This window comes from Copidosoma floridanum, unplaced genomic scaffold (assembly GCF_036245765.1).
Source record: "Copidosoma floridanum isolate Cflo_tuat_1 unplaced genomic scaffold, Cflo_Japanese_pri ptg000024l, whole genome shotgun sequence".
Classification (NCBI taxonomy): Eukaryota; Metazoa; Arthropoda; class Insecta; order Hymenoptera; family Encyrtidae; genus Copidosoma; species Copidosoma floridanum.
Genome location: NW_028321901.1, coordinates 9,041,067 through 9,058,426, shown reverse-complemented (window position 1 = coordinate 9,058,426; position 17,360 = coordinate 9,041,067). Strand labels below are relative to the sequence as shown.

General features: G+C 36.2%; 1 protein-coding gene across 2 annotated transcripts in view; it reads left to right on the top strand.

The window, feature by feature from the left end:
- Eif4g (eukaryotic translation initiation factor 4 gamma) overlaps positions 1 to 17,360 on the top strand; it is a 763,642-nt gene that overhangs the window by 62,012 nt on the left and 684,270 nt on the right. The window lies entirely within an intron of this gene.

Here is a 17,360-nt window from a genome sequence, read left to right as displayed (position 1 = left end):
AGTTCTCAACTGTCTGTGTCCATACATAAGTATAGTAAAGCGCGAAGGACTATCTAGCCTAACCATGGAAGAGAATACATATATGCAAATATTTCCAACACAAGTATATATTTATAATACAATTAAATTATAATTCATTTTAATTTTAGCTTTCCGATTTTCTCCGTTGTTTTAAACATTACCTTCCGCGGCATTGGTAACTGAGCTGTGAAATTTACGGACGGACACCGACGGATATAAAACTTAATTCACCTCTTTATTTGTGCTATAAGGAATAAGTTAATCAAAACTGGAACTTAAAATCTCTTAAAACACTTTTTAAAAGCTTATGTAAAAATTGCTTTCTTTGTTTTTTTAAAGTGAAAAAACAACAAATCTTCAATGATCTGTCACTTATATCCTAACTGTTGAAATAAACCAAATACAAATCAAAATACTCTAAGAATGTACGAATTTTGAAAATAAATAGAAACCACCATCTTACCCAACGGAATATTAAAAAACAAAAATAAAAACAAATACTTGTTTAAACAGACTCATGCCACTCTATCATTCACAACTAATAAAAAAACAAGTTTACTATTGCCGTAACAATAGGTTTTGACCTTCTTGGATGAATAATGGTTGAAAACAGTTAATTTAACTATTTGACAATAAGACTCTGTAATGATCATTAGAATTTGCGACAAAAAATTTTTTTATTTATGTCGTGCTAGAATGATTTTTCAGACCACCGACGCGTCGGATGGTATTTCCGATATTTTTGCCAGAGTACTACCAGGTTGTATGCATTCACAAGTTTCCCTTCGCGTTTCGTCTTTAAAATATTCCAGCCATTTTATCTGGGGGTTCAACTTTTTCTAGCTGCTCATCGCGTTCGTTTCGAACCGTGTTCTCATTTTTCTCTGACTGAGCCATACTCCCCCCGTTATGTGTGTTTTCGTTTACTTTATCTCTTGTGCGTAGCGCTGCTTTGTCTGTCGTTACTATCCCGCTAGGCTCCCTCATTCCTGGTCTGCCTTCTACATTTTGCTTTTTAATGTCGATCATAACTAGAGCCCGCCATTAATCAGACTTTTCCTCCAATAAGTCATGTATATTCGGCTTTTTTTGTTTGTCTGTTAAAAATTTCTTCGCTTGTTTCGTGCTTCCTTCTTTTTCTCCTATATCAGTTCTTTGCTCTTCTGTAATTAACTCTTGATTTTTATTTGCAACGCTAGGTAATGGTGTATCACTATTCGCTATTATTATTTATTTGACGGGTTCGTTGTCAATTGCGTGGCTAAAAAACGTGGTTTGTGTCTGTGCAAAATAACAAGTTGTCGTTTACGTGCTTTTCGTAATTTTTCTCTTTGTTTTAATATTTCTTGCGTGCTTGTAGTCGTTATCTCCTTTCGAAATCCTGGCTCTTTCTTAATGTAGCCTAATTCTCCGTCTGCTGGCCCCTGTGAAATTAATCCTCCTGTCTCTGCAACTTCTCGCACTTTCCACTCGTTTCGATCCTTTATTGCTTGTGGTGGCGGTAAATTCTTTTCGTAGGGCTCCTCTGATTCAGAGTCTGCATCGCCATTTTCTTGGCCGTCTATGCTCATATCTGAACCTTTTTTACTATTTTCGCCGCTATATCATTTCTTTTCCTTTATTATGACGTTTGAATTTTCTGAATCGGTACAATAGACTTTTATTTTCTTCGGCCTACCTTGAATTATCTTCCTAAGAGTTGCCCGTATTTTAAATATGCGCGCCGGAGGTCCATCGCTATCAGCCAGTTCTTCATTCTCTTGTTCGTCCGCCAGCTTATATAGCTCTTGATAAGGCCTTTTGGGATTCACTTTCCCCCCTTGTAGTACTGGGTTTCGTGATAATGCCTCAGGTGGTCTGTTGTTTACGCCCGGGCGGTATACAACTTTGAACTCATACCCTATCAGTTCCGCTTTAAGCCTGCTAAAAAGAATATCAGGTTCTTTAGACTAATGAAAGTACTTAAGCAGCTCGTGGTCTGTGACCACCGTAAACTTGTGCCCGTATAAATATGGTCTAAATTTCTCTTTTGCAAATACAATCGCCAGCAATTCCTTGTCATATGTCAGGTAGCGAAGTTCGCCCCCTTTAAGGGAGCGAGACGCTTACTCGCACGGTCTATCTTTTCTGATCTCTCCCTGACTAAGAATCGCTCCGATCGCGTAATCTGGTGCGTCCGTCGTGACGATAAATGGTTTTTTCAAATCTGGGGCGGTGAGTACAGGTCCACTGCACAGTAAATCTACGAGAGTTTTAAATGCCTTCTCCTCTTGGTCACCCCATTTAAATGCAGTGCCCGCCTATAAGAGTCTTGACAATGGTTGGGCAATTCGTGCATGATTTTTGACAAATCGCCTGGAGTAGCGTACGAATCCTAAAAATTATTTTACTTTCTTTACGTTTGTCAGTCGAGGATAATTTCTAGCCGCTCCAAGTTTCTTAGGGTCGGTCATTATTTGTCCATTGCCTTTCATGGGACTGAGCACTTTCGCTTCTTTTTTAAAGAATTGACACTTTTTAGGTCCAATCGTAAGGTTTGCAGCTGCCAGCCGTTTTAACAGTTTCGTGAATCGTCTCTCATGTTCCTCAAGGTTAGGAGCAAAGACCATTATGTCATCAAGATACACTTCTATTTTATGGCCTTATAATCTTGCGAGTGCTAGTGCAATAGCCCTTAGAAATATGTTTGGCGAGTCTTTGCACCCCATTGGCATTCTCTTGTATGGGTAGTGCCCGTCTGGGCCTGAAAATGCTGTCTTATGTGCATTGTCTTCGTGAATTTCCACCTGAAAAAACTGCCTTTCCTCGTGCGTCTGCCCCCCTGTTGTGTAGGAGTGTTTTCGCACTCTGCAGCGTTGCATTCTATACTTTCCCGCACTGCGAACTCGGACTGTTGATGCGTGATTCTGCCTTCACTATTTTTTGCTCCGCCTGTAGTAGCCTCTCTCTCACACCTTCTCTCTCGCCCGACACGCTTCTCTCCGTTTTTTTCTCTGATTCATGTTCGACATTTGAGGAGCACGCCGAAAATCTTGCGAGTTTAAAGCTGCTGGTGCGTCTCTCCTGTCATCAGGGCCGTATGCGCCGTTTTCTCGCTACTGTGAGTCCCCATTCTATAATGGCCCGTTTCTAACTGGGTCCCTGTTATAGCCGTTCCTGCTGTCTTGATTCTTATTGTTGTTTTCATAGCAGTTAAATGTTTCCCCGTTGTTGTTATAATACGGGTCACTATAGCCGCGGTTGGAGTAATAATTACTGCCTGTGGGATTATAGTTATTGTACCTGTTATTTTAATCATTTTTATCGTTATAATTGTTATTTCTATTATTGTAATTGTTATTTCTGTTATTTCCATTATTGTTATTGTTGTTTATGTTATTGTAGTTGTTATTTCTGTTATTTTAGTTGTTATTTCTGTTATTGTAGTTGTTATTTCTGTTGTCGTAATTATTATTCCCGTTATAAGGCTCTGTTGGGCAATTGTTAAAGCCCACGTTATAATTATTACCATTATAATTGTGAGCATTATCATTTCCATTCCCGTAATTACAGGCGTTTGTATTGGTATTGGTATTGTCTACGGGTTGGTTATGCCCCTCGTTTCGATGTCTCTCCTTCTTGTCCCTGTCTGGCTTACGTGAGCGGCAGTCTCTCGCATAGGGTCCCGGTTTCTGACAATAATTGCAGTTTCCCTTTGGTTCTCTCCGTTATCTCTTGGTGGTCTTCCGTCGTTTATCACCGCTAGCAGTTTTCGGCATCCCTCGACTGAATGCCCGGTTGGGCCGTCGCAGTTTATACAGCGTTTTACGTTTGCTGCTGCTGCTGCTGCTGCTGCTTGTGCCCCATTAGTGGTTTCTGTTGTTCTTTCTCCTACATTTGCCAGATTTACTATTGGCCCCCACTCGGTTGTTGCTTTATTGTGTGCGGGCAGTGTACGTACTGGTATTGCATGCCGTAACCTAAGATCGCTTTCTATTTTCAGCGCTTCTATTATAATTGCTTTGTAGAGGGTCCTCGGGTTTAAGCATGTAATTTTATATCTGTATGTTGGGTGAAAGCCATATGTAAATTGCTTAACCGCCTCTGCATCTGCGCTTTCTTTCAGAACCTGCTTCTGACAAGGGAGTAGGCTTAGATTTGAATTATGCAGTATTGTCAACCTGTTATACAGTCCTTGTACTCTTCCGCCGTAATCCTCTATAGATTCCCGGTTTTGCCGTCTAATTATCTTCAGCTGTACCACCAGTCCAAATTATTCATGCTCCCATATCTCCTCGCAAGTTCCCGAAGAAATTGGTGAACTGTCGCAAATTGAGCCAGTCTAGGCGCAAAATGTTCAGCCGCTTTTCCCTTTAGTCTGCTCGCAAGTGTGCCAAGAAAAAATAATTCATTTTCTGGGCCCACCCTTTCCGCAGTCATCCTTACCATCCTTTCGAATAGTGGCAGGTTGATTGGGTCTCCATCAAAGAACGGAATGTTGCTTGCGATATGACTGACCGTGGGCAGAATGTTTAGTTGCGCGTTCTGCGGTCTGCGTGGACGGTTATGATTGTGTATAGCGTGTGTATTGTCTGTACATTGAGGCGCGGTAGGTGCTATATCACTCCGTAGTCTATCGCTATTCGTATCCGAGTCGGCCCAATTTGTGTAGTTATCAGTTAGTGGTAATACCGTTACCCTTAACGCGGCTTCTTGTATTTTTTCAAGTTTCCCTCTCATATCTCTTATTCTGTCCCATAGTTGTAGATTATGTACGTCTCCTACCCCGAGGTTTCTTGAACCTTTATATTCGTAACAGGACGCAACGGAAGTTGGCCACTCTGGTTTCCCTGGCATGCCCCATTACGTCAATAGCATGTTTGTTTTGTCTGTTAGAGCTCCGTATATCTCCTCAGCTCTCCTCGCGTTTCGCTCGCTGACTCCTCTGCCAGAAAAAAGACCCGCTTCTTTGTTCATGCGTCCTATGTTTACGTCTGTGTCACCAGATATATCCTTGTGATCCCTACCTGTTGGTGGCGAATTTCGAATGGTCTCTGTATTCATCTTGTAAGGGACATTCACCTCCTCAGCTTTCTTTAGCTTCGCTCGGATTTTTGAAAATAAGCCCATCACTATTGCTTTAGTCTTTTCGTCTAGGGTATCTAGTTTTTCACACCCCTCTAGTTCAAGCTCTAATTCTAACATTTTTTCTGTCATACTTTCTCTCTGTTGCTCTTTACTAGGTCCTGGCCTGCTCATTTCGGTTATTATATTATCACCCGGGCCCTCGTTATCGCTTTCAAACTCATGGGTCATATCGCTAAAATAAATTATTTTTCTTTCCTACCTTTTTTTTATATGTATATATATATATATATATATATCCTGAGTCGTATCTTCCTTTTTGATTATACTAGATCTTACGTATTCTCCTACAGTTGCGGGGTTGCATTCAATCACTTATGTCGCAGCTTGATAATAATCGGACGAGAGGAAAAAAAAAATTGTAGAAGGTGAGGTAAGAAAGTACAAGAGCGGTATTCGTTTCTCACTTCGTTTTTTTAATTTTACCCTGTATTCTAGTTTAGTGGTAAATAAGGAAAAAAAAATTTTTTTGAAAATCTGTCGTCTATCGTCGTTAAAAAAAGGTAATAAAAATGGTAATTGATTTTTCAGCCGATATGGATGTAAGTTGTGATTCCCGAATATTTACTGTGTCTTACCAAGCCTACTAATAAAATCTCTCTGATTTACGTTTGTTGTGCAAAAATTTTCCTAGTCCACTGCTTATTTAAGTCTGTAATTTCGCGTGATTTTTGTTTTGGGTTTTTTTTGTTTATTTTTTTTTTTCTCAACGCAAACACTAAAAAAAGAGCGAACGAGATAATAAATATATATATATATATATATATATATATATATATATATATATATATATATATATATCAATAATGAAAATTTCCCACGACCTCATCTTCACCTAGTTAGTGCCGTCCTTATCTTGCCTCGGAGGTAAGGGATAAAATTAATATTATTATAAATGTACTTACGTGCTCATAGATATGTACGCCAATAAGAATAAAATTTTGGCAACCATTTCCCTTCAGCGCTGGCCGCTTGTTTCCTTTATCCTAGGATTATCTGCAATTGGTATCCTGGTCCTGTTGGCTTCCTGGCTGTTGTCACCGCTCCTTGTCGAATATAATCGGAACTGTCGTCTTTGATCGGCTCCTCGGCTTTCCGATTTTTAATTGTCGTATTCCCGCGGCACTGCACTATGTGTGCTTCTGGGCGGAATTTTTTGTGAAACGCAAGCAAGGAAAGGAAAAAAAATTCCGACTCTTACCAGACCCCACACTTAGCACCAAAACTGTTACGTGGGAAAGAGATACGTAGGAGGTGCGTCGCGAGAATGACCAACAATTGTTATTTAGAAGACCTTTATTCAAGTCACCGTAATTATAGGCAAAGTACCGCGTGTGTTCCCCTCTAAGGCTAGTCGTGTACTCCCCAATTCCCGAGTCCGCGAATGCGATTGTCCGACTCTCCGCCTGCTTAACTCCTTGACTGTCTGACTGCCTGACTGGTTGACTGCCCGAGTGCCGCGATTTGAGGCTCACTAGGCCTTATATTAGCTTGTTCCCTACCTGTCGATGCCTTCTTGATAAAAAAGCCTCGCTGTTACTAGGGAGAGTCAGTATGATATGCCTTGCATATCGTACGTTACATTTCTTATAAACAAAATTTTTTAAACTTTTTTTACAGGAAGCAGTTTTTTTATTGGATATTAATTTATAGTCGCTAACCAAAAAAATATTTATCTATCTTGACTTTATGTGTTTTTATCCACTATTTTATGTGGGTTGGCTTAGGCGGAATAAGAAAATCGATCGAAGCGCCCATGGTGTTAAAAATGATGTTAGCTCTCGAAGCATAAAAGCTTAAATTTTATATTTGTCTGATCTTCTTTACCTAGATTTTAAAACTTGGCATTATTTTATCTTATAACATGCTTTTTATCTATAAACTCGGTCAAAAAAGCAGTTTTCCGATACTCGTTTGAAAAGTCTCCTTTGCGAATCTCGTTACGGACCTCGCCTTCGGCTTCAGCCGCAAACCTCTCGGTTCGCAAACAAAAACTTTTCAAACTCGTAGGAAAACTACTATTTCGCAATAGCGTGCGGAAAATGGGTGTTTTTCGCACTGGTATTAGTGTGGAAAATCGATTTTCCCATATAGCGTGCGACAAAGGTGTGCGGCAAAAGTTTTTCCACACAGTGTGTGGAAACTCGTACTACGCACTTGTGTGCTTAACTTGTACTCGTTCCCGTCAACTCCGGCCACTCGTGCGAGTCAATCACGACTCGTGCGGGAAATCGTCTTTTCCGCACTTGTTACGTAAATAACTATTTCTTATCTCATAACTTTATTACCAGAGCAACAAAGTCTTAGAGGTTAATCTCTACATTTTTCATCGCCACAAAAATACATTTACATTTTCTACTTATTTAAAAATTTGAATGATATTAGAGGTTACTGTGAGGGTACAATTGAAAGCTGATCTCTCACGTAATGGATTCTTTATTTGTCGATTTAGACGCTGCTGTTCCAATCTCAGTAAATTTTCTGCGTCAGTTTCTTGACTTCTTAAATTGAATTCATTAGATACATTTGAAGTTTTCCTCCCAATTCACCCTCTTAAGACTTTTGACATGCTTAAGGCTTTTGTGACCTCTAAAGGCTGTTTTCTGTCAACTTTGTTAAGTTCTAATATGTTTGTTGGCAAGGTAGTTTGACCTCCGATGGCCCTAAAAAAGACCGGCGAGCTTCTTAAGTAAACTCTTTCTTAACTGAAGTTAACAGCAATTGTGACTGCCTGGATACCTCAGGGTGGTCTACTCTGGCCTGCTGTCGAAGCCCTAGACTGATCAGGAGAAAAATTACCAAGTCCGAAGCTTTGGAGCTAGTTGTAAAGATCTTTCTTAACGTCTCCTAGTATGATGTCGAAGACGTTGGTGTCTAAAGCATCTTTTTTTTGCAGACTCAGTTGTTTTAGTGATCAAAGATGGGGAGATTGGTTCGTGATCTTGCCCGTTGGAGACTGTCCCGTTGCCTCAAATTTTTTTTCTTTCCTAGCTGTTATAGGTTCGCCCAGTGCAGACCTTGGAAAGGATCGGTGATTCCTGGTTGAATGCTTAGAGTCGAGAGGGTAATATAGGGTCGTTGGTTACTGGGGCTCCCAGCTTTGCGACGAACAACTCCGCTCGTGACGTCTACCAGTGAATGACTGACTTGGTTTAATAGTGGCCGTCTTTAGTTAATATAGTCTTTTAGTCGACGAATCGCTTCCGGAAATGGTAATAAAAATGTATTTATTGGCAAGGTAGTTTACACTTAGGTGGATCCTAAAAAGAACCGATGAAATTGATGGTTAAGTAGGGAACGTAAATACTTATGATGGCCCTGAAAAGGCCAGTAGTAAAACTTCCAGCTATTCCTCATTATTATTCTTGATGATGAAGAGCTGGCTACAGGTAGCTTGACTTTCACCCTTAGAGTCTCTGTGTACGGAGACCGTAATGGAGAAATGTACACCGCTGACCAAAGAATATCTCGTCTTTGAGTCGTTCCTCTGATTACGAACCACTCATCGTTAGTCGGAAAAGTGGGCCTAGAGAATACCTCCTCTGTGGGTATGCCGTTGGGACGACTTCTGAGAAGACAGCAGTTGTAGCTGCTCGTGCTCCTCAGGGCCGTCTCACCTGGCTTACATTTGTAGTCAAAAATTATCTGACGGCACCACGTGGGTTGGTGGAACGGTACACAACTCTGAAGTGTTGGAGCAGATTGTGCTCTGGCTAGATACGTCTCCTGGTATTCCGCCGGAGACGTTATTGGTTAAAACAATTTTTTTTTTTTAATTTTATTGGTGGCACTCGTCAAATCCTGGAGATTCAGGGTGGATGTAGACGTAGAACACTTTCCCATTAGTGAAGAGTATCGTCGGTAACCGGGATACCCAGTTGCACGACGATCATCCTTATTTTTGACGCAGCTCGATTAACTGCCGGTAAACGAATTCAGAAAGTTTCGAGACGCTCCAGCCTATTATAACCACACTTATTTAATTCTGTTGCAGGTAGCTTCGATTTTAAGTCGACGCCACCTAGTGGATCCCACTGAACTGAAGTGAAAGCTGTCGTATTTTGCAAAACTTTAATCTTATTTATTGCTATTGTTATTAAATTTTTCAAGATTAAAACGATACTAAAACCATCTAGAAAGTGTGAAGAATCGGTATGCAAAATTTCAGCAAAATCGGTTCAGTAGTTTTTACGATTAGTAATTACAACGGTTTTAGCGACTTTGCTTTGTATATTAGTAAGATAAAAGTGTATAAGACAATCTTCATACTCTGTCTATATGCTAATTAAAGCTCTTTGTTCTTGATTTCAAAATTGCCTACTATATAAAATAAAAGGTAGTGAAGAGGTGTTTCCAGTGTTTAGGGTTATTCTTGAGAATAAAACTTTTATGTCCAATTTTTTCCCCAGTTATTACTTATTCTTCTACGGTTTATTTTGATGATTTAGTTATTTCTCATCAAGTACTATTACATAAACCGTCTGATATACTCAAATTTCTAATAAGCATTACTATTGTTCTTATTTTTACACTGAGTTCATGAAGTAGTAAACCTTCACGGATACTATTTAACTCATCTATTGCAAAATTGATTTAAACATTATTGTCTGACTTATCAACCCCTTTATATGTTGCGTTATCTTTGCTGCATTAACAGGTTTCAGTTTCTCCAGTTAATTTTCAAAGAATTTTTTAATTTAAGAAACTAATATACTTATTATGTGATATACTTGTAACACTATTAACCTGCTAACTGTGTTTAACACTAAATATTTTAGAACATATATTTGATATCCATTTTTCATTATAAGGCCGCGGTTACATGGGCTGGAAATAGCCAGTGAAACGTTACAGCGGAAAGAGAAAAGAGTTCTCACACCACTATTTTAATAAGTTACGCGTTCCGCTTCCGCTAAGAGAAATGTCCATCGTGCACAGGAAGCGTAACAAAGTGGAAAGTAACGGTCGAAGCTGACTCAATAATAATACAACTTAATTCTTTGATTAATATTACGGTTTTCATGTGTCTAAATATGATCATAGCTATGATAGTGATGTTTCTATTGTAATGTATCATAGGTAAGTAGTGATAAATTATATCACATGCATATCATCGAATGTTTGCTGCTGAAAATCTATGCCTTCATTGACTGCTGTCATGATGCGACCTTTCTGTTCCACTTCATATGCACGATGGACATTTTTCTTAGTGGGAGTGGAAAGCGTAACTCTTAAAAATAGTAGTTAAAAGACTCTTTTCTTTTTCTGATGTGATGTTCCGCTGGTTATTTCCGTCTCATGTTACTACGAGCGGAGTACTGATTTGTAATTTGGAAATTTCAAAAATCGATAAAAATAATTAATTTTACAGTTTTTTAAATAATAAGACGTTTGTTACTGTTTTTTGGAAATGGAAGAACTTGACGAGAGTACTCTCGTAAAATAATTAATTTGGTTCGAAATATACTTCCTTAGTACATATGTTTCTTTAATTTCTGTCAACTATTTGTAAGGCTTTTTTTGAAATCATTAAAGCTTCATACTAAATAATCAAATCATCTTCTTGTGATTTAAAAAAAATTGTTTTTTAATTCTAAAAACACGCTTTCTACATTGTTTCAGTCTAACAGAAATCCGAAAGTTCTATGACTTGTTATACCTTTTGGAAGCAACACTGATGCTTTGCCACTCCAAGTCATTGACAAATTTTTTTTACGTGGAGAAATAAAACGAAATTCATTTTTGTATTTTCTTTCATGAATTTCTAACTTAGCAATATTAACAATTGATAATACTGAAGAATTTGTATTTTTTGATTCAATGCATCTTCAGTTAAATAATAATAAAAAAAAATACTTTCAAAATTATATTTGAGCAAAGTTACAAGTTGATATAATTCAATTTATTTATGGTTCTAAAGGATCAGAAAAAACTATTTTGTGCAAAACATTAATTTATTACTTTATTTTTCAAGGTTAAAAAATTTTATGAAAGGCTTAGACTGGCATCGCATTAGTATTGCTTCCAAAGGAATGACCAGTAACAGAACCTTTCATTTACCGTTGGACTTGAAAAATATAGAGGGTTTTTAAAGATAAAATCAGAAAAAAAAAACAATTACGAGTAGTTTATTCAATAATTAAGGATGAGGCATCAGTGAATTCAAAAAAAACCCTTAAAAATAGTGGACAGGACTTTGCATGATCTATGTAATACAAACATCAATTTTGGAAATAAATTAATTATTTTACGAGGAGGTATTCATCGAATTCTTTTTCTTATAAAGCACAGTAATGCAAGTACGGTAATAGTTGAGACTATTTAACATTTTTTTTCAAATTTTTTCATATTTTAAAATTATTGGCCAACCTCTCTTTGCCAAGACTCATTAAACAAAACACCGAATTGTGTTAACATGTTAAGTAAAACGTTTATAGTTAAAAATTTTAAATTTGTTTTTGACACTTCTCGATACAAAAAATATCTAATTAAGAACATTTTTGTTCGGAATCCATGCAGTATGTTTGGTCAAATAATAAGCTGTAGAAAGTAATAAAATATATAAAGATGCTGAAAAGTACCGTGAGTTCCTTACACCATAAAATAATTATGTATTTATACATATAATATTGTGTGTGTGTATATATATATTATAGTGCTCCACGTCCGGCTCCTTTAATAAGGGCACTACTATAAGCACTTAGCTTTTGGGAAAGGGACAAGGAAAGGGATGGGAGGCCTTCCATTAAAGGACGGGGGTAGAGGGAAATTAGGCAATTATTGCTGCGAGAAGGTCGCCTAAACCCTCCTGGAGGAGCATTGTGTGGTAAAAAAGCACATGTGAAATCTCACAGAGGTACTTGCCTGAAAAGTCGTACTGGTCGGAAATCGAACCACGGTATCCTGCGTTCCGACCCACGACCTAGCCGACTGAGCCAGCGCGCGCTCTTTTATATGTATATATATACAAAGTATAATATAAGGTAAAAATTTTTTTCAGACAGTTATGAAACAGTCATCCGCACAGCTGTGCAGCTGCCATTTTCTTGTCACTGATACGCGTGAATTCTGAAAAATAAGTAGTATGAAATATAACAGTCGCTGAAATTATGATCCCTTACATTATTGAATTCTTGTTTTTTAAGCTTCAAAAGATAAATATATACAGATACCAACAGGTTCAGAATAATTGAACAAGGAATAGTAATCAACAAACAACTAGTACAATCAACAAATTTTTTTTTTGGTGGTCCAAGTGCGCTCTTTTTTTTTATAAACCGGTATTTTTTTTGCCTCTGGAGATTCTTGTCAAAGTCTTTCGTAATTTCGAGTGTTCATCCATTTTCACCTAATCAATAACAAAATAACAAGCACCGTATACGCACCGAACGTAAAAATATAAGAATATACGTTTGCTAGTTGTACATATATACTTATAGGTACGTGTGCTTGACTGCAGCTAGACTTTTGTTGCCTTGGCTACACTCGGCTGTACTCGGGTTTCGGTAACGTTCTTGTCAAACTATATATATCTTCCTATATTATATAGTTAACTCAGTGGGGCATTCCACACAAACCCCCACCGCCCCCCATTTGCCCCCCACCGCCTCTCCACCAACCCCCCACAAAATAAGGTAAAAATCTGTTATTTTCTTGCTTATTTTGACACATCGAAGTTTTTCTCAAAACCCCCCACAGCCCCCCACTGACCCTCCGCACAATTTTTCATGGCCCCCCACAGCCCCCCCCCGCCGCCCCCCAAAAAATATTAAATGAATAGTATAGAAGTATGGTATAAGTCTTTATTCAAGCCAGGGGGCTCAACCACGTATGGCTTGATGGGATAGTAACAATGTACGTTTGAATATTTAATCAAAAAGTAACAGATTACTGCACAATACTATAATCAGCTAAACTAAAATACAATCAATTGTATTTCGATTTACTGGATCCCTTGGTTTCTTTGTAAGCATAAAGTTTTTGGTGGGCTGACTTTTTTTGTTAGCATTTTGTAACGTTGCATTTTGCCAGCCCTATCAATGTGTTAAAGTCTACTACCACCACATTCCTACCAAATCACATGGAAATATTGTATAGTATTTTTTCTCAAAACATCCCACATTCCCCCACCTACCCCCTATGGCCCTCCCACTGACCCCCACGAATTTTTTCATGGCCCCTACCGCCTCCCCACACCACTTTTTTGGAACCTGACCGTGATCATACCGTCTTTACCTATCTTTGGACAAAACTGTCTTATTGCCATGATTTATTTTATCGTCTAGAAGAAATTTAAAGTCATAAATTGATTCATAGGAGGTTGTTGGGCAAAACATCATTATTTATACATCTAAGTACGTTTAAGAACCAATTTATATGGAGTTAACAATATTTTAAAACCAAATCATACATACACATATATTGGTGCGCATAATTATTATATCATCATCACTTATATAGTCCTTTATTACACAATTCTTCTTTTTACGTACATAAACTTAAGTTAAATTTAGACTATCATTAATATAAACGATGAAAGTTTCGCATCACTTTATGAGTCATCTTATAAAGCCTGATGAAACCACGAAGACGTACGTTCATTTCTATTTTGTTTTAAATTAATGCTGAAATTGGTACAATAGATGAACACGATATACATTTATGATATGTATTATTAATTAATAAATTTTACCTATACATAAAAAAATAATAATTAAATCATGTTATGAATATTAGATACATTATTATATTCGAAAATTTCTTTCCAAACTACATTTTCAATCTTTAAACTGTTTTCTCTATCGACTTGAACAAAAATTCTATTTTTATTTTTGCATCTTGATAAAGCCACGTATAATTGACCATAAGAAAATAAAGGTTTTTTTAAGTATAATCCCACATTATCAGAACTTTGACTTTAAGACTTTTTTATAGTCATAGCAAATGCTACAACTAATGGAAATTGTTTTCTATATAAAATAAAAGGTAATGATAAAGTATTTCCAGTATTTAATGTAATTCTTGGAATGAAAACTTTATTACCAATTTTTTCTCCCGTTACTATTTCGCCTTCTACGTTATACTTCAGTAATTTAGTAATTCGCAATCTTGTACCGTTACATAATCCGTCTGATATACTTAAATTTCGAATTAACATTACTATTGTACCTATTTTTAATTTAAGTTCATGAGGTGGCAAGCCTTCACGAATGTTGTTTAACATTTCTACGGGAAAATTTATATAAATATTATCATCTGATTTATCAACACCTTTATATGTTGCAGTATCGATGCTGTAATAAGTTTTAGTTTTCCCATGTAATTTATTTAAAATCTTATTGGTTAAAAAAAAAAGTATATTTATTATGTGAAGATAGTATCATGTTATTGTCAAAACAGTTGCTGTAATTACCAAATATTTTGGTACAGATATCATCTGTTATCCAGAATTTAGGAATGTGAAATGTTTCTATGTCCCCTTCTCCAATTCTTAACAATAATTTTGAAAATTTGTTATTACTAGAACGGATATTATTTTGTAATCTTAAAATTTTGAAGAAGTTCCATAAAAATGATGATTTAATAGTTTCTTCTATTATTATAGTTCTATTACCGTTTTTTATAACTAGAAGGATTTGTCGAAAATCTCCTCCTAATACTATTAATTTATCATGAAAGCAAAGTTTTGTATTACACAAATCTCTCAACTTTCTATCAACGATTTCTAGAGCTTTTTTCGAAATCACAGAAGCCTCGTCCCATATTATTAAATCAACTTCCCTTAATTTTTTTTTTTAGTTTCGAATTCTAAAAATACATTTTCAATATTATCTAAGTCTAGAGGTGAACGAAAAGTTCTATGACTGGTCATATCTCTTAGTAGTAATACAGATGCAATTCCTGTCTAAGCCATTGACAAAATATTTTTACCTCTTGAAATAAAGTAATAAATGAGTGTCTTATATAAGTAGGTTTCTCCGGATCCACCAGGACCATCTATGAAATTTACTCTTTCATCTTGTTCACAAATAGTTTTAAAAATTTTTCTTTGATCTTCATTTAAATTCGTGTACATTACATCGAACTTTTTTTTACTAAAAGATATTTTCTCTATACTGCAATTATTTATATAGTTGCTAATGGTTGGTGTCAGTAAACTCAAAGACCCACACGATTTACCTTCCGATACTAAAATTTGATTAATATGTATAAAAGCACAATTATTATTATCATTATCGAAGTCTTCTGTAAAATATTTTTTATATTTATTCCTTATTTTATCTCCTTAAATGTTTTCTGAAATCAAAAACCAATTAAAAAATTGTCTTAACTGGTATGGAAACATAATTGTTATGGCTTCTTTAAAACTATTGTTGATTTCAGAATCATGTTCTATTAAACCCATTGTAATTGCAGTATCCCTGAAAGTTTTATATGTTATTCCATTATGTTTTTTAACGTCTTCAAACGATGTAGCCCCATGTAATTTATTTAAAATAAGTTTTAAAAAAAAGCCTTTATGATCTTTTGAAGATACTATTTTTAATCTACCTATAGCAATATTTTTCAGTGTAACTTTCCTTTTTTCCCAAATTTTAAGTTTATCGTTAAAAATGTAATGTTCTGGAAAGTTAACATATTTTAGTGATTTTGCAAAATCATCTACTTAATTTAATTTAAACTAAGCTGTAAGGGGTGTTTGATAATTTTTTATTACATTTTTGATATTATTTCCTTCAAATATGAGTTTTTGTTTATTTTCAAGATGAACAGCTAGATTCACAACTGTATGACTTTTACCACAAATTAGATATTCTTGAAGTCTCCAAGCTGCTTCCATTGGACTTACGTAACTAGCATCTACATAACTACTAATTTCATCTAGTATTTCTTTATTTAATTCGTTTGATTTTCCTATTTTAATGTATGTTTAATATCATTAATTAACATGAATAGAATATTGGATTTTATTAAAAATTTACGGGTTTTGTTATTTCAGATAATAACTTGAATGTTTCAAGATAACTTGATGTATCAGGAATCACAAATTCCCACTAAAAATTTGACATGGTAACTTCAAATTTATCGTATTCCAACATACATCATTTTCCAACAATTACTTTACTGTGTAACTGAAAAAGTTAAAAATAAATAAGAATAAATACACACAAATTGTAAAAACGTATTTCTTATAAAATATTCGGAAGTTGGGGGGTTGGCACGCAGTGCGCGCAGGGGGGCGTAAGCCCCACTAGTATATATATATATATATATGTGTGTGTGTGTGTGTGTGTGTGTGTGTGTGTGTGTGTGTGCGTGTGTGTGTGTGGACAAGGGAGCTACCTTCATGCAATGTTGTGTGCCACAAGTCAAGACCGGGATCGACATATGGTTTGGCGCGTAGGACAGGCAGTATATTTATTAAATCACTACCAGGATTTAAGACGCGGTATAAAAAGGTATATTGGGTTATGACGTCGTCTAATATTTGTCTGGCTAGGGATGTTTCCTTGCGTGATGCACTGAAAGGTACACATGATCCTGTGGTGAGCTTGGATATTTTACATTAATATGGAGTTGTGGGAGGCATAAAATCCTCAAAGAGAAGTGATCGTTTACTACCGGCTTGCACACTTACTGTCCGAAAGGAGATAATAATGACTTTGCCTGTGGATTTGCATACAAGGAAAAATACGCTAATGGCTCAAGAGTTCCAGCTAAATGTGAACCTAATCTACTTTTTAAAGGTTTTTGATGTACTCATTGCAAACAGAGTCTCCAAGTATCTATTAAGTAATAGTTTGCTGTCACCTAAACAGTTCGGTTTTCGAAAAAACAGAGAGACTATCAACCTTCACTTTTTTTATTTGATTTTTAAAGAACTTTTGATTCTGTTAGTCATGCTACGCTTCTGGAAGCCACGAGTTGGTTAGGGTTTGCTTGGAGTGTCCTGCGTTGGTTTTTTAGTTATTCCTCAGGTTGCAAACAGTCTATTAATGGCTTAAATAGCATGCAGTCTGAGTTTCCTCCCGTAACATCTGGTGTACGATAAGGGTCGTCTGTCGACCTGCTGATTTGCTGAAAAAATTTTTTTCCGTTAAATTAATCCAACAAAAGTATCCTACAAAAATGTAACTTCCTTGGGTTTTAGTACCCTTACCAATACATATGTCGTGATGTATAAATTAATAAAAAGTCTTAAAAAAAATTTTAAA